General features: G+C 41.5%; 1 pseudogene; it reads right to left on the minus strand.

The window, feature by feature from the left end:
- LOC124974692 (phosphatidylinositol 3,4,5-trisphosphate-dependent Rac exchanger 1 protein-like) overlaps positions 1–21,011 on the minus strand; it is a 79,801-nt pseudogene extending 58,790 nt beyond the window's left edge.
- Positions 21,012–23,416: the final 2,405 nt, after the last annotated feature.

Below are 23,416 nucleotides of genomic sequence, written 5' to 3' on the forward strand. Positions count from 1 at the left end.
AGCTTTCCTTGCATACTTGGTGTGTGCATGGTGTGTGCACCCACGAGAAGACAGTCACTAACACTCCCGCCACCCACAGAACAGGCCGGGCGTCATCTGGGCACACCTGCACCCCGGGCACATCCTGCTCACCAACCCTGAGAAAGGAGGACCAGTTGGAAAAACACATGAGCAGTAGCCATGCGTGACTGAGGTTGGCAACTGGCCAGTGACAGCCTCCACGCTCCGGACAATGATGAGCTAAGCCCCAGCTGGAGTGAGTGCTACTCAGTTCTTCTGGGCCTCAGTTCCCCCTACACAACTTCAGGGTGAACTTGGGTATTTTTTTGTTATGTTTTTTGTTTGTTTTTTTGGTACCAGGGATTGAACTCTGGGTGCTTGACCACTGAGCCACATCCCCAGTCATATTTTGTATTTTCTTTAGAGACAGGGTCTCACTGAGTTGCTCAGTGACTCCCTGTTGCTAAGGCTGGCTTTAAACTCTCAATCCTACTGCCTCAGCTTCATGAACCCCTGGGATTACAGGCATGGGCCACTGTGCCGAGCTGCAGGGTGGACTTTAAAGTGCTCCTGTTAATTTATGACACCCAAGGAGCTCTGCTTCTGGATGAGATCAGAGCACTGTGTCAGAGACCTCCCGACCCACATCCCAGACAGGCTGTTCCCTGCAACCCCAAGCAGGGACCAAAGTCAGCAGGCACTGGCTGCTTCGGTGGCTACTCCAGTGGGGCTGGGACTCCATTCACCATGACCCAGTCCCTAGGCCTCCAGGCTCAGCTCTGGCTCTCATTCCAGAGGCAGGCACATGGCCTGCTGCCGGGCTCTCAGCAGAGAGGTGTGCACTGTCCCTCCAACCAGTCCTGCTCCCCTGAGGACCAAGGCAGGGCCTGGCCTGAAAGGAGCTCCTGGCAGCCCAGGGAGGGCCTGGGCTCACATGGAAGACACTGCAACCAGCAGCCACACTCATAGTAAGAGGAGGATGGGCCACATCAGTGAGGCCAGAGGCTGAGTTCAGTCACAAGTTGGGACCAGGCCCCAGAGACCCAAAGGTCAGCCCTAAACCCCAATGTTCTGGGAAAAGTGTCTGCTTCCGACAGACCAGTGGGGGTGGCAGGAAGGGCTGGAAAAGGACAGCCTTTCAACCACCAAGGGAGCACTTGTTGGCCTGAAGAAAAGCAGGAGGTGTCAGGGAGGAAGGAAGGAGCTTGCAGGGCGGAGGGGGGACGGGAGTACTAGAGATGGTAAGAGAAAGATCCTAAGGAGCAAGAGAAAGGCCCTAAGAAGTGGGCGGGAAGAACAGAGCAAATGAGGCAGGCAGACATGAGGCAGTCCCTGGGAGACCATGGAGTGAGGAGATTGAGGCCTCCTGGCCCCAGAGCACCAAGGAAAGGGCGAGCACCTGGGGCCATGGCTCGGCGCCTCCTCCATAAGGACTGCACTCACAGGGCCACTGAACAAGACCCCAAAGAGGCTGCAGGGGTCAATGGTGACAGTGACAGTCCAAGCCCTGTGTGCTTACTATGCACCAGGCTGGGCATGGTCATCTTCACAGTGACCTGTAGGGCACATCTGATCATGCACCCTGCTTTACAGATGAGTAAGCAGACAGCAAGAGGCAAAGCCAGGGGCTAGACACTCCCTGGATGAGGAAGGACCCAGCTCTAAACCAGCTGATGCCCCCTCCACAGAAGAGAAAACTGAGGCTCAGGCAGGCCCCCAGGGACAGTGGGAAGCATGCCCACAGCCAGGTCTCTCACCACAGCCTTAGGTGCCAGAAGAAACAGACAGTAAGTGACCAGGCCAGCACCACAGGGCAAGCCAGAGGCAGGGATGAAGGGGATTAGGGTCTGCACTGGCCTGTACCCCAGCCTCTGTGAGCCAAGGAAGAAAGTCCCTGGAAAGTCACTCCACCTCAAAGACAAAGTAGCAGGGAAGAGAATCTTGAAAGCCTGCACTGGTCACTGAGACGACCACCTATGCTGAGCAGGAAACAGAAAGGTAGGACATCTGCAGGGCCACGTGGGATCCCAGCGGCTCAGGAGGCTGAGGCAGGAGGACTGCAAATCTGAGTCTAGCTTTGGCCACTTAGTGCGATCCTGTCTCAACATAAAAAATAAAAAGGATGGGCATGCAGCTCAGCAGTAGTACGCCCTGGGTTCAATCCCTAGCACCAAAAAGAAGAAGAGCACAGAAAGGCAGAAATCTCCATCCACCAACCCCACAGTGACTCAGCAGCCCATTTGCGCCCCTGTCCCTCCCACCCATCCTCTCTCCATTCATGGTCCACGTCCCACCCACCAACCTACCCTACCTTTCCAGAGTCCAGCTGCCTCACGCACCACCAGCAACCACCCACCCATCCATCAGCACGCTGCCACCCGGTCATCTGTCCTCCGACCTCCAGACCTCCATCCATAGCTGCCACCTACCTACCCACTCACCTAGCAGCCACATGCCAGGTTGCCAGATCCCACATCTAGAGGCACCTCTGCAGGCCCCCTCCACCTCTCCCGTCGCCTCCCTGCAGCCACCTCCCAGACTTCCAGTCACCTGGCCACACCCACATGCCATTCGCACCACCACTCACAAACACCATGGCCATGTCCCCTCACACCTGGCTCTAGGAAGACCAGGGAGCTCCAGGGACAGGGCAAAGGTGATAAAAACCCTATTCTTTCCCTCCTGAAGCTCAGCAGGAAATAGCTTCCCTCCCCTGGGACCCTCGACCTTTGAGCTTAGAATCACAGAATGCTGGTGTCACCTCCAGCTTCATGACCATCTAGAGACATGTTGCCTGAAAGGCCATTCATTCAAGTCATGTGGAGCTACTGAGCACTCACCACGCAGCTACACACACAGTAGCGGTGCTGAGGGAGACCTGCGCCCAGGTTTCCAAACTGACTATTGTTACACACACACACACACACACACATACACACACACAGAGTTTCAACTAAATATAACAATTGTAGCTGCATTAGGTTAAATAAAATACACTGTTTAAATTCATTTTGCCTGTTTCTACGTTTCTTAAATCTGGCTCCTGGAGAATTTCTAATAGCATACGTGGCTCTCACTACATATGGATTTAGAACAAACCCCTCAAGTCATGGAAGAAAAGGGAGGCCCAGAGAGGGAAGCAACAAGCCCAAGACACCCCCAGGGGGAAGCAGTGGGTCAGCCCTTCCCTGCCTCCTGGCCCACAGAGGCAGCCGAGGCACCAGCCTCCCCAGCAAGTCACCTGGATTTCCACTTGCAATAGACCAGGAGGTTGTTGAACAGGAAGAAGGCCCTCTCCTGGATGTTGCCTGCAGAGATTTTCAACAAAGTCCCTTGCAGGAGGAGCTGGGTGCAGATGTTTTTGAGGTCGGAGCCCTGGGAGAGGAGGGAGGGGGCCGAGGATGAGTGGGCCAATCTGGAGGAGCAGCCAGCACAACCCTCCCCTTCCCATGTCCCTCAGCACCCCAAAGAGCCTGATGCACCCCAAAGGCAACTCTCAGCAGACAACCAGCACTCTCGGGTGGCTGGCTTCCAGCTGTGGTAAGCACAAGCCAGAGGGGGTTGGGAGACCAAGCAGGGAGACAGGCCAGGAGCTGAGGCCTCACCAGCTCCCGGTGGATGTGGGAGGCTAGCTGCAGGGTACCACTTTCACACCTTCCTTCTGCCATCTTGGGGATGAGGTTTTAGCTGCACTTGGGTATTTGCCGCAGCCTCCCTCCCCCAGGCCCGGCACCTGACAGAGGTAAGACCATCATGCCCGCTGGCCCCACTGCCTGAAGATGCCTGCCTCCCTCACTGCCTCCTTTACACGGTGGGCAGGCAGCCCTTGTGGTGGAGGAGCACTGTGGCAGGCAGGGACTGGATGACACATCCAACTGGAGGACAGCAGGGCCCCTGAAATCTAGACCCAGCAGATTCCTCAAGGGGAAGAACAAAGGGCACCCTGCTGTCCCTGCCTGGAAATGAACTTGGAAAAGGGGCCAGGGTTACTCACAAGATCTCCCTCCACAAACAATCAACAAGGAACCAAGGAGGATCTCATATCCCAGGGAGATCTGCTGACAGGGCCTGAAACCCAGTTAGGGGACTGAATTTACCAACGCCGGCCATGGGATCCCACCGTGGCTGGGGCTGCTCCATCTCCCTGTGCCCCTGGCCCAGTCACTGGGGGCAAACCCGTTCACCAGTGCAGTCAGAAGCCCACTGGGTCTTAGGAACCACTGGCTCATGGGTCAGGCTGTGTGATCCAGATGGGGGCCTGCAGACTCCTGGCCCAGGGGCCACACAGGACTGGATGCACCCACACTGCAGCCAGATATGTTTTCCTGAGCTTTTGGTTTTATTTTTGATTTTTATCTATTTGTATTTCTGGGGATTGAACCCAGGAGCACATTACCCCTGATTTAAATCCCAGCCCTTTTAATATTTTATTTCAAGACAAGGTCTCACTAAGTTGCCCAGGTTGGCCTTGAACTTGCCATCCTCCTGCCTCAGCCTCCAGGTCACAGGGATCACAGGCATGCCTCACTGCACCCAGCTTGCAAACTGATTTCTGACGGCCACTGGCAAGGCAGGGAGCCTGCCGTGTCCCACTCAGAGCTGCCGTGGAGGGTGCTGGGACCCCTGTCCTCACAAACAGTGGCTCCCTGGGTGTCGAGGCTCCATCAACCAGCTCAGGGCAGACAGCAGCCTCCTCCTTTTCCAGCCCCGCCTCATTCACACTTGCTGAGTCCTTCCCAGGCTCCGGAGGACCTGGTATCTGACCCAATGACAGAGCCCCAGGGTCATGCAGCCCTGGATCTGACCCTCTAGCCATGGCAACCCAGGGGGCCTAGGAGAGAAGAACACTCAGCTCGGGAAACTGCTCCTCGGCATGGCCAAGCACATCAGCAAAGTGCATCCAAAATGCCGAGACACTCCTGGGGCAGGGGAGCCCCTCCATGCCAGCCCTGCAGTCTCCCTGGAGAGCTGCAGGCCACAGGTGATCCTAAGGGTCAGATGGACAGGCAGAGGCCAAGCACCAAGATGTCCAACAGCCAGGGCAGCATTCATCAGGAGGCATCCACCCAGAAACAAGACCCCAGTCACGCTGCAGTGGTCATGCTTAAAGGTGATCGAGCCAACGTTAAAGGCCAATGTGGAGGCTGAGGAGGCTCAGTGTAGAGGGAAGCGAACATGAGCAGTTGTCCTCATGCCCTTCCCTGACCATGTCCCATGAGAACAGGTCAGCCGACTGCCCCCTGCCCAGGGCCAGCAAGGCAGGTGCCCGCTTCCCTCTTACTGAGAACACACATGTCCCTTTCATGACTATGACCCTACTGTAAAGGTCCCTCCAGGGCTTGCATCTGGAGGCCCCTCTGCAGACATGGACTAAAGCGGGGTGAGTAGCAACTCCAGGCAAAGCTGCAGGAGGCTGCTTATCTACGAAGAGGGAGCCCAGTGCGCCAGCCACCTATGAGGGAGGCTCGCCATTGTCCAGGACTTTCCTGTGCAGGGGGCCTGCTGCCCCTCCGAGGTGGCCCAATGTGCTTTGCTCCCACATCCAACAGCTGGATGGATCTGTGGACTGAGGCATCAGGTCTTAACTAAGCCAGTCTCTCAACAATAAATGGCAGCAGCCTAGGCAGGGAGGGGGACAAAGCAACAGGGATGGAGACCTGACCAACAGCGGCCACCAACCCACGCATACTGAAGGAAGGTGACCAAGAGAGGAACCCACACTCCTGCCGGCCAGATTCCAAGAGAGCCCACCTGCACTTAATCAGAGCAGCAAGAGGCAGACTAAGTCTGATTTTCATAGGACAACCTAAATCATCATATAATAAAGTACTAGCAAGAAAGCTATTTTAGTATTTCTACAACCATATCCCTATTAGAATATACCTTTAAAAAGAAACTTACACAAATTTAAAATGTGGATTTCAAAATAATTTGCATTTTAAAATCCTACAAATCATTTGCCTATGGCAATAGACTGTGGCTGAGATTCATTCCTCTGAATTCAGACAGACAGGTATTTTCTGAGAATGTGTTTTTCTTCAGAACCTCATTTGTTTAAAAACTGTTTTTGAGTGCTTTTTGGTCACCATCTCTTCCTTGGGTTTATGTGGTTCAGCTCTGTCCAGAGACTAACTCTGTTTCTTCTGTCAAATGCCCTCTGGCACTGCCCTACTTGCTCTCCTGAAGGCCTCGCACAATGCAGGTGAGCAGCTGACTGCTCCAGAGACAGCCTGCTCTTACAGGGGTAAAAGGGCACACAGGCTTTGATAGCCTGAGTCTCAGGGTTCCAGTTTAATCTGGTGAATCTTCCACTGACAGCAAAGGTAAAAGTTGTTAACAAACAAGCCTAGGCACTTTATTTCAGCTGGTTTCAGTCATCTAGGTGGGAAATAATTTCTCTTAATTGAAGCACTCTGTGTCAATAAGAGTTCCTGGCCTCAATGGGAGGAACAGGCTTGAGCCCCTACAACCTCCTCTTGTGGATCCCTGGCAAGTGCAAAAGGAGTCACTCACTGGCAACAGGCCAGGCATGCATGCTCTGTGCATGCATTAGTCAGGTCACCATGAGCATCGTATAAATGTTCTTCTCACCTGCGGAAAGGAGAGGCTGCAGGAAACGTGATTGATTTCATGAGCTTCAGAAATGCAAAGTCTTCACAAAGATCACAATATTTGGTTTTGGATCAGAGCACTGCAAGTTCTGAAACCTCCCTGCTGATTTAAAGTATCTGGGATTTCCTGTGGGTCCTGAGAATGCTCCAGCAACTGAAACTATCTTAGGTTACATGACAGTAACATGTGCAATAATAAAATATGCTGGGTCAGCTTTGCTAGTGTTTTATCAGTCACCATTTAAACAAACATGTCTTATAATCTTTGATTTGCAAGCAGTAAAAACTTTCATTGTCAAGATTTATTTTAATAGCAATCCTCTTTTCTTGTTCTGCCAAGTCCCCTTGATAAAAATGGCTTTGAAATCTGTAAATTCTCCCCCCCCAGTCTATATAACTCACTTCGCCCCAAATGGTGGTAGACCATTTTCAAGAGGAGCCACCAACCAAGGGAGGCACACTTTCCTTCTCTGGACTCATTATTAATGTTCCTCTTTCTGAGTCAAGGAAGGAATGGCTTCAGGGTTGGGGAAGTTGAGGGGTAGCAGATGTGGTGAGGAACATGAAAGGCAATTTATTCCCACTATTCTGTCTCTGGTCTCCCCCTGGGCCCTTGGATTGGCCTACCTTGACATGCAGACTCGTGGTCTGTTGGAGAGGATGGCTGTGTCTTCCCTCCAGTGGGTGAAAAGGCTCAGGACAGCAGCACCTCCCTCTGTCTGGGAGTCGTCACTACACTGACCATGGCTGTAAGAGCTGGCAGGGCACCTGCTCTAGGCAGTCGATTCAAAAATGTGACTGGATTTGAAAAATGCTTTGCTGTTGAAGAGAGATTTGATTAGCAATTGCATGTGCATGGTATTAGTCATTAAATAGATTTGTTTTTTAAAGTTGTGACTTCTTGCATTAAATTATGTGAAGAACAAATTAACCCATGGACCATTATCCATTGGCGTGTTAAATGAAGGTTATTCAGATGGATTTTCATGGAGGTTCACAGATTAAATGATATGGTTGCTAGGAGAGAATGTGTATTCTCTTAGTACTTTTCCTATTGACAATTCTTATGATAAAAATTCCACAACTAATTTTATGGGGCAGGAGCACTGGCAACATTTGAGCAAAAAATGTAGCTCAAAACCCTACAAGCAAACCCGTTGGGAACTGCAGAGATTTTAAGGCTGTATATCTAAAAATTATGCATGTATATGGCCCATAATTCCAGTTCTGAAAAATGTATCTTTTCAATGCTTGTTCTCACAAAGCAATTTATACTTAGATAACCTAACTGCATTTTTACTTTTTGACACAAAATGTTTGTCCTATACTTGAACAAGTAAAAAGTGTTCTTCATCCAAACAGAAGAAACTCAATAGATGGTGAAGTCTTAAAAGGGCTGGCATTTTGCATATTCAGGGAGAGGGAGCTAAGCCAAGGAGAGGGAGGAGATGTTCTCAGGGTGAACAGGAAGGCGATTTAGTCATCAAGACTGAATTCTATTTTAAGTTTCTGTTGTGAGTAGCCAGGCATTACTGAGAGACAGAATGGCACAGATTTCTCATCACTGTGGGGTTTTTCTAACTATCACTCAAGGCTATGGGAGAAAAACCGAAGATTTAATGGGAGCTGATATAAAAGTGTCTTACCTATTTATTTTTCATTAAGTCTTTCTTTTTTTAAATTTATTTATTTTGATTCATTGTTTCTTAATTTAAATATTCAATTATTTTTCATAATAAAAATTTAAAATATTACCAAATGTCATTTCTGATTATAAGAATGTGAAAATGTCTTTGAATGCTTTGTCATTTTTAAAATCAATATCCATATTATGTGAGTATATAAAATGTACTTATTAAATGACTTTATGTGAATTAAATGAGTTTGTATATACATCATGTGCATAAATAAAAAAATTATATATCTATAAAACTGTATAGAAAGATATGAAACATAGTGGACAACATTTTCTTCCCTGAATCTAACAAGTTGTCATTGGTTATTTAATTTGACTTGGACATATTTCTTTTGGCAAGAATAGGTAAAATACTTTGGAGTAAAATATACTTCTCACTTATAGGTAAAGTCCTTCAAGTCTGTTTAAACTACTGCTAGTTTAAACCTAATTATGGTACTGGGGTCATACAAAGGGCTTTGAGCATGCTAGGCAAGTACTCTGCCTCTGAACTAACTTCCAGCCCCACTGTTGGTTTCAGGCAACCTGTTCTCTAAAAGTATGGACCAATCTGATATGGTGAAGCAGATACTCAGCACTTAGTCTTGGTATGAGAACTAAGGGATTTCATGGGTATGTATCACTGTAAAAAATTCATGGTCTCTGAAGGACTCCAGGGTAATTATTTAGTTTCTTCCTTAATGGAAGTTAAGCTATCTAAGGCAGAAAACATTTTCTGTGTTTGTTCCCAACATTTATTTTCTGACTTTTTTATTAGAATATTTAGGAACTCTAAACAACCTGAAAAAATAGGTAAGTAATAACACCAAGTTCTACATGTTATGTCTTCCAGATGGACATGGCAGAACTAAGGAGTATTAAAATTCATTTAAATTGTTTTATATTAATTCTTATATTTATGTCAGATAGCAACACATACTTTTTTCCTCTAAATAAATCTTGATTCTTGAATTGAATCTCTTCTTACATTTTTCACCCACCCTGCCCCCATCTTCTCCTGAATGCTTTTGCTGACCTAAGTAATATTTTGAATGACATTTCAATATTTTATCTGTTAGATTTCCATCATTTCAACATTAATAAAAATAATGTATTAAAATAACATTGCATTTTGCAATATACTACACCTAATACTAGATAAATGTGAATTAAATGTTGATTTAGAATGACTGTATTTGGATGCAATAATGGCTGAGTAACTGTGGAATAATTCATTCATTAACTATGCACCACACAGTGTAACTACAGCATAAAATCTGTAACACTGATCAATTTATTTTATTTTGCTGCACAATATATATATTTGCCTGTCATGTTTAAGTAGTATAGTATATATTTGAGCAGCCCCCTCAACACACAAACACACACACACACACATACATACACACACACACACACACCATGCATTTGGGGAATAGTGTTAGAATTTAAATTTGAAACTTACGTTCAGGAAATGGTGGAGTTTTTCTTCCTTGGTCTGTTTGTTCAAAGGGACATTTACTGAAGACATGAGGATCAAAACAAGCATAATAAAATGGCACTTTTCCAATCTTCTGTTTTTTCAATACTGTGACTCTGGGAGAAGTGATGTATAGTGATCGGAACTTGATCAACTTGCTTCACCAAGCTTGTCCTGGAGAGAGGAGGGGAAGTAATTCAAAATCCAATGAAATCATCGTGAGTGTGAGTGTCAGAATTTCTGAAACACAGGGTCACTGCCTGAAGGTACCCACAGAGACAGTGCACATTAACAAGAAGGGTCACAGTCCAAGGCGGCAGAGTATTCTGAACATGGTGTGAGACATGGAAGGATGTTTGAACTCTGTCTGGTTATGATTTCTACTACATATTCCATGTCCCAGTGTTCCATTTGCAAAGTTAAGAATATGCAATCTTCATTTACCCCATGAAGATGTCATGAGCAGTATGTCATCAGCACTTTAAGTTCTACACAGGAAAGTGACATGTTACTGTGTACCTGAAGTGTGGGTTAAGATGCTGAGAAATTATGCATATTTTGCCTATAAAATTGTTAATTTTTAGCAGTGAAATGCCATGATTATGCCCCATGTCTCCTGGGACAGTGCAGACAGCAGACAACTTGGTTCTCAAATTGTGAGTTCCACATTGTGAGGCTTTTCTTACCTTTGGTCTGAATGATTTTCTGATTTATGCAATACTTTAAAATAGTATCTCAAAATTTCATCAATTAAACTAATGTCATTTCAATATTAATCAAAATTACTCTAATACCTATCCCATTTTTCAATATAATTATTCTACTCCAAAATAAATGTGAATTAATTATTTCTATAAAATTACTGGATCTGGATTAGATAAAGGCATCATATTTGTGAGGTACAATTCTAGTCAAAGAAAATATAAATGAAAGGACACAGGGAAGCTATTTGTTCAAGGTTTGATACTACAACATGGACAACATAGCAATATTAAATGCCCAAATGTATCAATTTTATCACTTTTTCCTGCTATAATTTGGATCTCTTTTCAGCTGTAAAGTCCAAAAGGCAATTATTTTATCAGTTATAGATGCTATGAAATGGGTATCTGGTCAGTACTGAAGGCCACATTGCATCTGTGATATTAGTTTAAATGCCATTAGGAGGATAATTTACTAATTTGGAAAGTCCCAGGGAGGTGTAGTATCAATTTCAGTTTTCAAATACAGATGTCCTAGCAGCATTAATGCCACAGAGCAGTTAGTATATGAGAACTGAAGCTCTATGTGAATATTAGATTATTACTAAAGGCCTGCAGGGAATGATTAGTAGTAACAAATGCCACCATATGGTTAACATATTAACATTAAAGGTCACACTATATATGATGTTATATGATCTGCACAAATAGAAGTGACATTAATAACTAATGACCACAGGGAATTCCACATGGATTTTCTTTTTTCATGCAAAAGGCCAAAAGGTTGCCCCATTATCAGTATTTAAAGCTATAATATGGATACCATGCCAGTATTGAGGGTGACATGGCAGTGTCCTTATTACTTTTCAAAGCTACAAAGTGGATTTCAAATGAGTACTGAAGTCCACAGGTCATCTATTTTATAATTTTCACATGCTACAATATGGAAAACATCTTAATATACAAAGCCACCAGGCAGCAATTTTATCAAATTTTGATGCTATAATATGAACAACATGCTCCCAATAAGGCCACAGGCATGTAAAATGGATTATCATTAAAAGCAAAAGTTTTCTAATGGATTGTTGAAACATGGTGTAAATGTTTTAATCTGTGGGAGGCTGCATATGAGGCCCTCTGTGCTTCTCCCCTGAACTCTCTTTCCATGTTTTTACCTATTTATCCTACTGTGGTTCTAGGATTCCTATTATTTTTTAAAGAGCTGTGCAAATAGAGGTAGGAAGTTAATAATTTATATCTTATTTCCCTTTTAATTTTTTGTCTTTTAATTTGGCTCATGATATATTTTTTACCCTAAGGAAGTTTGAAATATTTTCCAAATCTATTATATTGCTTTTAATGGTTAGAAAAAAATGTTTACCTCTTTGATCAAATACATTTTCTTCTAACTTTTTAATTGTTTACCTTTGAAAAATACTCAGTAATCGATTTGCACACATGATACAAGGTCAGTATCCTCCACTTCCCAACAGCTGACTGTGTTACTGAGGACTGTTAGAAGAATCTCTTGATTTGAGATGCTTCTCAACAACCTTAAAATTTTTATGTAGTCTGAGTTTATTCTCCTGTTTTGTTTATGATGTACTCATTTTATTAACCCTGGTGTCAACAATTTCTTTATTTTTCATTAAATCTTTTAGCTACCTACTCTCATCTTTTATTTTTCCAGGTAATATTCAGAACACATTATTCAAATCTCAGACAACATCACATTGTATTTTAATTTGCTTTAAACTACAAATTAAGGTAGGAAAGAAAATACCCTAAAATGTTTTCACAATATTAAGCCTTCCCTTTAAGGAACATATACTGCCTGTTTATTTGAATTTTCATTGTCTCTCAGTAAAGCTTTACTGTCTTTATATACTACTCAGTACAGTTTAGATTATTTTCAAGAAATTTATTTTATTCTGTTGCTAGTAGGACTGGGACTTTCCCCTCCCTTATACTTTTTAATGAGATATTGCCAGATTAAGGGAATCTAACAATTCAAAAAACAGATTCTCCATGGGCTTCTAGGTAAACAGTTTCCTGTGAACAGACACAGTGCTCATCCATGATACGGGCACAGGTGATGGAGAAGGTTAGTGTGCTTTTGGTGGGACTGTGAATTAATACAGGCTTTCTGGAAATCATTTGACAAAATATATCAAGAGCTTTTTGCCTACCAATTTCATTTCAAGAATATACCTCAGGAATATTATCTAAACCAATCATATCATCTGCAAGTCATGATAATCTTGGCTGACTTCCAGCATCTGAAATTCTGAGCACACTACTCAGGGCTTCTGGAACAACTTTAAGTAATGGCATTCCCAGAATTCTTATTTCCTTTCAAATTTTCTAAGAGGAAATTGTACTGTGGCTTTTTACTACTTTGGCAGAATAGTCACCTTAGAATTTAATGAAAAGCAAGTTCTTCCATCCCAAATGCAGAATGTGTTTAAAAATAATCACAAGGTTTACAGACCATACAAAGTTACCTATGTATGTTATAAACCTAACCTCTAACATTTCATCATTAAAAGTGTTTAGGGATTTTTTTTTGCCCCATTTTAATCATTTTAAGGAAATATGTATCAGTTCCTATTTAAGGATTTCTGGGTTCCCCCAGCCTCTAGAATGTTAAAGCTTTGTCTCAAATGCCTTTTAAATATCCACTAAATAATCTATCTGGTTTAACTGTTTTAAATTTCACAGATCATTCTTTTTAAACCTTTATCTCTGAAAACAATTTCAAATTTATAGAGAAGTCTGAAAAATATCAAAGAAAAAAATAAAGCAACTGTATAACCATCACCCGGACTAATCCATTGTGACATTCTGCTCCCTTTCCTTTATCGTTGGCACCTCCCTCCCCACCACACACTGACACAGGATTGCTTCACCTACAAGCAGATGGAGAGACAGCAGGCATTCTCATATGTACATATTGTTTTTCTGAAATATTGTGTCATGGTCCTTTACCCTTAAGTACTTACATATGTACTTCCCAAGCAAGACAGCTTCATATAATTGTTAGCAACACCAGTGAATTAGACACTGATATGATACTTTCACCTGCCCTTCTTATTTCAGTTTTGTCTGCTGTTCTCAAAATTGTCATTTATAATAATTTCCCCCTGTCCAGTACAGGATCATGTCTACTAACAGGTATTATATACAGCAGTCATGTCTTTTAAGTACATTTAATCTGGAACATTTCTACAATTTTCTTGTTTTTTTTTTCCCCCACAAATATTTTGGGAGAATAAGACTTTATTCTCCTTACTCTTTTAAATATAGAGTGCTTGTCACTGTGGGTTTCCCTAATGTTCCTGCAGAAGGGCCCAGGTTTGCATTATCAGCTGGCCCTGCCTAATGCTATGGCCTTGTCAGGTAATCACATCTAGAGGTATGTGGTATCTCTTGTCTTCACTGCTAATGACAATTTTCATCCCCCAGCAAAGATGGGGAATCAATTATGTAATTACAAATACAAATTACTCAATTTTTCCACTGGGCAATCACTGCCTTCTAGTGTATTTCAGACTAATAGGAAGTTTGTTGGGAGACACTTGGAAGACCATGCAAATATCCTAATTATCATAAAAATTCCCTTTATATTTAACCTTCATGGAGGATTCTTGCTTGACTCACACTAGGATGCTTGCCAACTGCTGTTTCTCCAACTCTAGCTCTCACTCTACATGAACCAGCCTTCTAATTCATGAACTCATCTATTTATTATTGGCAAGGACACATGTCAGTATTGTTTTTGAGTGGTTTAAAATTCACTAGTGTATCTCATTACATTTGCCCTAGGTATCTGTAGGTTCTGAATTCACAGACAGAAATTAAAAAAAAAAAAAAAAACTGCCTATACTGAACATGTACAGACTTTCCTTTCTTGTCATGATTTCTTGAGTAGTCCAGCATACTATCTATTTTCATAGCATTAAGCTGCATTTGATTTAAAGTATACAGAAGGACTGTGCAAGTTATAAACAAACACTACACCAAGAGAACTGAGCGCCCATGGGTTTTAGTACCCTCAAGGATCCTGAACAATATATGACAAGGGATTATTGTGTTTTGTGCTCACACCAAGAGTTGTGTGGTAGATGCCTCTTCAAGTTGGCTCCTGTGTTTGCCCCACAAGTGTTCTTTAGTTTCTGCTATAATCAGATGCTTCAGGCTGGGAGTTGGCCATTTCTTCAAGAAGCCCCAGTTCTTTGTGAAACAGCACTGGAGGTTACAGTCGGGGTCAGAGATGCACTGTTGCTACTTTATGTCTGTTTCTTGGCCCTTCCAACCACATACATCAGAAACCATATGTGTGTAGACACATATCCACAGATTTCCATATGAATGAGAACATAAACACACGTGTGCATTTCTAAGTATGTATTATTAAGGTTATGATACATACTGATGCCACCACCTAGTTCATGGGTCATCTCTTGCCCTCTTTATGTGTGTGTCCCTCATTCCACAGTGAAAACCAGGCCTCCCCAATAGCTGCACACTCAGTCATTCACTTAATCTTACCTGGCCCACCCACACCCCACACAGACTCTGCACCCATCTACCAATGCATTCAGAAGCTGGTAGAGCCACCTTGAATTATCCCCAAAGCATAAGCCGCCATCTAGGTAGGGAAGCTCCCATCCTGAGACACCTGCTGGAGACTGCAAGCTCACTGTCAGGTGAGGTATTGGAAACTTGCAGGGTCACTATAAGCCTATAGCAGGGAAACTGCAATACCTAAGATCTGAACTACTAGAGGGAAGGGACATGAACAACATGAAGAAACAAGGGAGAAAGTGCCCCAAACAAACCAAGATGCTATATGAATTGAATCCAATGATAGCATGGTAGAAGAAATGTCAGAAAAAGGCATTCAGAATGTAAATAATTAAAATAATCTGTAAAGCAAAGTTTTAGATATGAGAGCAAATGCAAGCTCCAATAAACAGTTAAAAAAGCAAATGCAGGAAGCAAAAGATCATTTCAACAGAGAGATTCTGAAAAATCCCTTGAAAGAAGGAAACAATAAACCGAATTAAAAACTCAATAGAAAACATCACCAACAGACTAGATTACTTGGAAGAAAGAACCTCAGACAATGAAGAAAAAATATTTAATCTTGAAAATAAAGTTGACCAAATAGAGACAATGGTAAGAAATCATGAACAGAACTTCCATGAATTATGGAATATCATGAAAAGTCCAAATTTAAAAATTTTTGGAATTGAGGAAGGCACAGAGATATGAACCAAAGGAATGAATAACCTATTTAATGAAATCATATCAGAAAATTTACCAAACCTGAAGAATGAAATGAAAAACCATACACAAGAGGCTTACAGAACACCAAATGTACAAAATTACAGCAGATCCACACCAAGATACATTACAATGAAAATGCCTAACATCCAAAATAAAGAGAATTTTAAAGGCTGCAAGAGAAATGCAACAGTTTACATAGAGAGGGAAACAAATACAGGTATCAGCAGATTGTTCAGCTCAGACCCTAAAAGCTAGAAGGGCCTGGAAAAAAACATATTTCAAGTTCTGAAAGAACATGGATGTCAACCAAGAATCTTTCACCCAGAAAAACTAAACTTCAGATTTAATGACAAAATAAAATCCTTGCATGAAAAACAAAAGTTAAAATAATTTATACATAGAAAGCCTGCACTCAGAACATTCTCAGCAAAATATTCCATGAGGTGGAAATGAAGAACAACAATGTAAATCAGCAAAGGGTGGAACTACCCTAAAGGAAATGTTAATCAAAGGAGAAACCAAGTTAAGTTCAAAACCAAAATTAAGCCAAAATTATCTGGAATATAAATCATATCTCAATAATAACCCTGAATATTTATGGCCTAAACTCAATAATCAAAACACACATACTGGCAGACTGGATTAAAAAAACATCCAGCAATATGCCACCCTCAAGAGACTCATCACATAGAAAAAGACAACTGCAGGCAAAAGGTGAAAAAGGATGGGGAAAAATAGACCATGCACATGGAATCAGTAAAAAAGCAGAGGTGTCTATCCTTGTATCAGATAAGGTAGACTTCAAGCCAAAGTCAGTCAGAGTGATAAAGAAGGACATTTCTTACTGCTTAAGGGAACTGTAACCAGCAAGAGACAACAATCATATAATGCCCCAAACAACAGACTATCAAAGTAAGTCAATCAAATCCTTCTCAATTCCAGGAACCAAATAGACCACAACACAATAATACTAGGTGACTTTAACACATCACTCTCAACACTGGATATATCTTCCAAACAAAGACTGGACAAAGAAAGCATAGAACACAATAACACAATTAATAATTTAGACTTAGCAGACATATAAAGAATGTTCCATCCAACAACAAGCGAAAACACTTTCTTGTCAGCAGCACATGGATCCTTCTCTAAAATAGACCATATATTATGCTATAAAGCAGCCCTTAGTAAATGCAAAAAACCAGAGATACTATCTTGTATTCTATCAGATCATAATGGAAAGAAATTAGAAATCAATGACATAATGAAAAAAAGAAACTACTCCAATAACTAGAGACTAAATACGTTACTGAATGAAGCATGGATAACAGACGACATCAGGGAGGAGATAAAAAATTCTTAGAGGTAAACAAGAACAACAATACAACATATCAAAATCTCTGGGACACTAGGAAACCAGTAGTAAGTGGAAAAATCTTTGCATGGAGCACATTCAATAAAAGAATAAAAAGTCAACAAATAAATGACCTAACATTACATCTCAAAGCCCTAGAAAAAGAAAACAAAAACACCAAAAGTAGTACAAGACAAGAAATAATTAAAGTCAGAGCTGAAATCAATGAAACTGAAACAAAAAACAATTCAAAAAATTGACAAAACCAAAAGTAGGTTTTGAAAATGTAAACAAAATTGATATAAACCCTTAGCCACACTAATGAGAAAACTCAAATTACTAAAATTCAAGATGAAAAAGGAAATATCATGATAGCACTGAAATGCATCACAGAATTAAAAGCTATTTTGAAAATCTGTACTCCAACAAAATGGAAAATCTCAAAGACATCAACAAATTTCTAGCAACACATGAACCTCCCAAACTCAATCAAGAGGACATACACAATTTTAGTGGATCAATTTCAAGCAATGCAATAAAAGAAGTCACCAAAAGCCTATGAACCAAGAAAGTATGGGGCCAGATGGATTCTCAGCTGAATTTTACAAGAACTTCAAAGAAATAATATCAATATTTCTCAAAATATTCCATGGAATAGAAAAGCAGTTAACCCTTCCAAATTCTTTCTATGAAGCTAGTATAACCCTGACACCAAAACCAAAGACCCATCAAGGAAAGAAAACTTCAGAACAATATCCCTGATGAACAAGATGCAAAAACCCTTAACAAAATCTTGGCAAATTGCATTCAAAAACATATTAAGAAGATAGTGTTTGACGACCAAGTAGGGTTCATCTGGGGATGCAAGGTTGGATCAACACCCAGAAATCAATAAATGTAATTCATTACATCAACAGACTTACAATTAAGAATTATATGATTATTTCATTAGGTACAGAAAAAGTCTCTGTTGTAGTAAAATACAGCACCCCTTATCCTCAAAAATCTAGAAAAAATAAGGACAGTAGGAACATACCTCAATGTTATAAAGGCTGTCTATGCTTAGCCCACAGCCAACATCATTATAAATGGAGAAAAACTGAAAGCATTCCTGCTAAAAACTGGAACAAAGCAGGGATGCCCTCTTTCATCATTTCTATTCAACACTGCCTTTCAAACACTAGCGAGTCAGACAGACCAAAGAAATCAAAAGGATATGAATAGGAAAAGAAGAACTCAAGTTACCACTATTTGCTGATGACATGATTCTATATTTAGAGGATCCAAAACACCCCACCAGAAAACTTCTAGAACTAATGAATCCAGCAAAGTAGCAGGATATAAACTCAACATGCATAAATCTAATGCATGCATAAATCTATTCAAAAGGGATGAATCCTCTGAAAGAGAAATTAGAGAAACTACTCCATTCACAATAGCCTTAGATTAAATGAAATAATTTGGAATCAATCTAACAAAAGAGGTGAGAGACCTCTGTAATAAAAATTACAGAACTCTAAAGAAAGAAATTAAATAAAACCTTGAAAGATGGAAAGATCTCCCATGTTCCTGGATAGGCAGAATTAACATTGTCAAAATGGCCATACTACCAAAGGTGCTATACAGATTAAATTTAATTCCAATTAAAATGCCAATGACATACCTCATAGAAATAGAGAAAGCAATCATGAAATTCATCTGGAAAATAAGAGACCTGGAATAACCAAAGCAATCCTCAGCAGGAAGAGTGATGCAGGAGGTATCACAATACACAAATTGTAATATAGAGCAATAGTAACAAAACAGCATGGTAATGGCACTGAAACAGACAGGAAGACCAATGGTACAGAATAGAAGACACAGTGAGAAATCCACATAAATACAATTATCTCATACTAGACAAAGGTGCCAAAAAATTACAATGAAGAAAAGATAGACGCTTCAACAAATGGTGCAAAAATTCCTATGCAGTAAAATGAAATTAAACCGCTCTCTCTCTCACCCTGCACAAAACTCAACTCAAAATGGATCAAGGACCTAGGTATTATACTGGAGACCTTTCACCAAATAGAAGAAACAGTAGATCTGAATCATCTTCATGTTGGCTTAGGAACAGACTTCCTTAACAAGACTTCCAGAGCACAAGAAATGAAAGCAAGAATCGCTAAATGTGATAGATTCAAATAAAAAGGTTTTCTCAGCAAAGGAAACAATTAATAATGTGAATAGAGGAAATCTTTTTCCACACACACTTCAGACAGAACACTAATCTCCAAAATTTATAAAGAACTTAAAAAGCATTATACCAAAAATACAGCCCAATCAGTAAATGGGCTAAGGAACTGGGCAGACACTTCACAGACGGAGATATATATGTGATCAACAAATATATAAAAAAGTGTCCAACCTCTCTAGCAATTAGATAAATGCAAATCAAAAACACCCTAATCTCATCATCTCATTTCAATTAGAATGACTATTACCATGAACATAAGCAATAATAGGTATTGGCGTGGATGTGGGGAAAAAGGCACACTCATCCATGCTGATGGAGTTGCAAATTGGTGCAGCTACTCTAGAAAGCAGTATGCAGATTCCTCAGAAAACCTGGAATGGACCCAGCATTTGACCCAGTTATCCCACCCCTAGGTTAATACCCAAAGTACTTAAAATCAGCATACTAGAGTAATGTAGCCACATCAACATTTACAGCAGCTCAATTCACAATAGCTAGATTATGGAACCAATATAGATTCCCTTCAATGGATGTATGCATAAAGAAACTGTGGTATATATACACAATGGAATATTACTCAGCCAAAAGGAAGAATAAAATTGTGGTATTTGAAGATAAGTGGATGGAGTTGGAGAATATCATGCAAAGTGAAATAAACCAATCCCAAAAATCCAAAGGCCAAATATTTTCTCTGATAAGTGGATGATGATATATAATAGGGCTTGGGGTAGGATGTGGGGTAAAAGAAGAATAGAAAAACTTTGGATTGTGTAGAGGAAAATGAAACAGTCATGGGCTGCTATGGTTTGGATTGGGAATGTACCACAAAGGCCACATGTTAAAGGATATTCCCCAGAGTGGCATTATTGGCAGGTGGTGGGACCTTTAAAAGGTGAGCCTACTGAAGGTCTTCCAGTCCTTGAGGGCATGCCCTTGAGGGGCAGAGTGGAACCCCAGCTTCCGTACTGGAGAGCAGCTTTGATCTGCCACGCATGCCTCACCATGATGCGCTGCCTTGCCACAGGCCCAAAGACAAGGAATCCAACTGATCATGAACTGAAACTTCATAAACTGTGGCCCAAACAGATCTTCTCTCCCTACGAGTTGATTATCTCAGGTGTTTGCTACAGTGAGAGGCTAGTGGACTAACACACGGGCTTACATTGTCTTTCTCTCACACAAACACACACACACAAGTTGCCTCAATACTTTGGAATTACAACCAAAGAGAAAAATTCTGTTGTTCAAAGACTATGAATCTGCTGCTTGGCACATAAAGCAATCAACACAGAAAGACACACTCACCAGGGCTTTCTATGCACTTACAGTTGTACGGATTGATGCAGACTTCCTTCTGCATGAAGCAAAAGGAAACGTGGAGCACTCCAGGGGCTTAAGCTCATGGTGGTTCTGAAGATCCGGCCAGCACCACACATGGCAATAAATGACTTGAAGCAGTGCCTTCCAGTTGGGAGACTTGCAGCCTGCAGTCCAATGGGTGGGGGATGAGGACACAGTGACTGGGCTGCCCAGGGAGCTCAGAGCCTTCTCCAGCTCCTGCATGACTCCCTTCTTCTTCAGTTTTTTCACCAATGCAGCAACAGCCTTCTCTGACCATTTTTCTTCTTCGTCACACTGTTGCCACCCGAGAAGTCTCTTCATGCTGGACTTGTGAAGGAAAACAAACTTGTCACACTCATAATGACAGTGCTGGATATATACTCCTGGATGTGGTGAAATACAGGGTTCTCCCCATGTAAAGGGGCAGCAAAGGAGATCACACTTTATTTACATAGGATTCTCTGTAGCTTCTTAGTTAGCAGTCCTGATGGGTTGAAATCACTATTGCTGCTGTTCTAAAATGTAATCCAAAGTCAGCACCTAGAAAAGAAAAAAAAGGGGGAAATGTTTAGAATCACAGAACCATAATTAATTTAATTACTATGTGACAGGTGACTATTTTAAGTATTTTTATGTACAGAAGGTCATGTACAGTGATTCAACTTTAAAACTTTTCTGCTATGCAATGGTTTTAGTGGGATGGAGCCCCATTCTAAGTCAGGGGACATCTGTCCCAGTTTGCCAAGGACTGAATGGCATTCCCCTGAAATTCACATACTAAAGCCCTAGCCCCTGGTGGGACTCTGGATGTGGGCCTCTAAGGAAGTATTTAGGGACAAATAAAGTCAGTAGGCTGGCACTGTATCCAACAGGATTGATGGTCTTATAAGTGGAAGAAGGAGATCCCCAACACCTGTGCCCAAGAACTGTGGAAGGGCTTTGTTAACAAAGAGCAAGAAGGCAGCCATCTGCAAGTCAGGTAGACAGCCCTCACCAGAAGACTGTCCAGACTCTCCATCCTGGACATTCCAGCCTCCAGGAGAGAAAATAAATTTCTGTTTAAACCACCCAGTTTAAGATATAGATACCAATGCAGAACTCTACACAATATTTAATCCTTTTAAAATCCTTTGAGATAGGTGATGGAACTGCTCCCATTTTACAGATGAGTAAACTAAGACAGGTTAAAAGTACTGTGTCAATTTATTTATGTAAGCATTGGGATAGAAACAAATAACACCTTAGTATAAGTCCAAATTCTCAACTGATACTGTGATGTCTCTATTGAGATTCATTTGTAACCCCTAAAAATATACATACCTCAATCAGTAAAAACTGAATTCAATAGAAAGCAGTAAAAATACATCAATCTTAACACCTCTGATTTATTTCTTAACCTAAAGAAGAAGGCAATTATATTTCTGCTATGTAAATTTAGCCTGTTAGGCTGTTTTCAGTAAACAAGCCTCTGTCTACAGGCAATAGGGAAAGTGATGTAGGAAATTAATCCTTGCCTTCACACTGATATGAAAAAGAATGAAGCACAGGCTGACATGCTATGCCAGTCTTCAGTCAAATTGTCTCACTGAACTTTCCATCTAAGCTGCTCCAGATGAAGACAGAAGAGTTGAGATAGGTTAAGAGACTCACTTTGGTTAAGATGGGGGAGCAGCTAGTACTAGACACACCATTTCCCAAAACACCTCCAAACTAGAAAACAAAATGTCCAGCTTTTTAAAGGTACCACAGAGCAACTAAGAAAAATTTTAAAAGTTAAGAATTTTTTTAAAAATTTTAAGAGCTAAGATCCTAGAGAGAAGGAATAAGCAAATAAGTGAGTTGAATTCCTTCTCTACTTTTCCTCTTCAGGCATTTGCCAAAGCTTGTTAGAGAGCTAACATGGAAGCAGAGAGCATCTATGAAGAAGCTAAAAAACTAAGCAGGGCCCCCAACAGCCCAGTAATGCTGAGAAGATTAAAAAACCTGTGGGTGAGTGTCCACCAGAAAAGAGGAGTCCTGGTGAATACTCTGGCTTCCAATGGAGTCTCCTGCAGGTGAAGGCTCAGTGCAAAGCCAAAACTGAACAGGAGCAGTCTGCACAGCATCAGAAGCCCAGAATGATCCTCATCCTTGACTGGGTCAAGGTGATGAACCTCACCCTCTAACAGCTGGACAAAGAAATGCAAATCAACCTCCTGAGGGAGAGGACATCATCTTAGCCTCTACAACATTTTATTCACAGTGACAACATCAACCAAAAGCTACCCCGGCATCCAGGATGCAGGAACAAATGATCAAAACAAAACAGAAAAGAAACTGACCTACGAGGCCAACAAATTTCAGACAGTGGAACTGCCAAATACAGACTATAAAATATCAAAAATTATTGCCAAGGAAATAGAAGACAAGAGTGAGGATTTTAGCAGAGAATTCCAATTCATAAAAAATGAAGCAATTAAAAATTTTAGAACAGAAAAATAACCAGTGAAGACTTTAAACAGGCTAGTTGCCAAAGAAAAAAGGGTTAGTGAGCTGAGAGATCAATTTAAAAAAAAAGTCTTGAGTTGAAGAGGAAAAATAAGAAAATAAAGATACATAATGAATGAATTTAAAAGGTCTAGCACTCCAAGGGTTTTCCAAAATTGATAGTAGATTCTAGTCACAGATGCATGAAACAAAAATATGTCTATATATTTCAATGTGTCATCTCACAGTAAAATACCTAA

The sequence above is a fragment of the Sciurus carolinensis genome, unplaced genomic scaffold, assembly GCF_902686445.1.
Source record: "Sciurus carolinensis unplaced genomic scaffold, mSciCar1.2, whole genome shotgun sequence".
Lineage (NCBI taxonomy): Eukaryota > Metazoa > Chordata > Mammalia > Rodentia > Sciuridae > Sciurus > Sciurus carolinensis.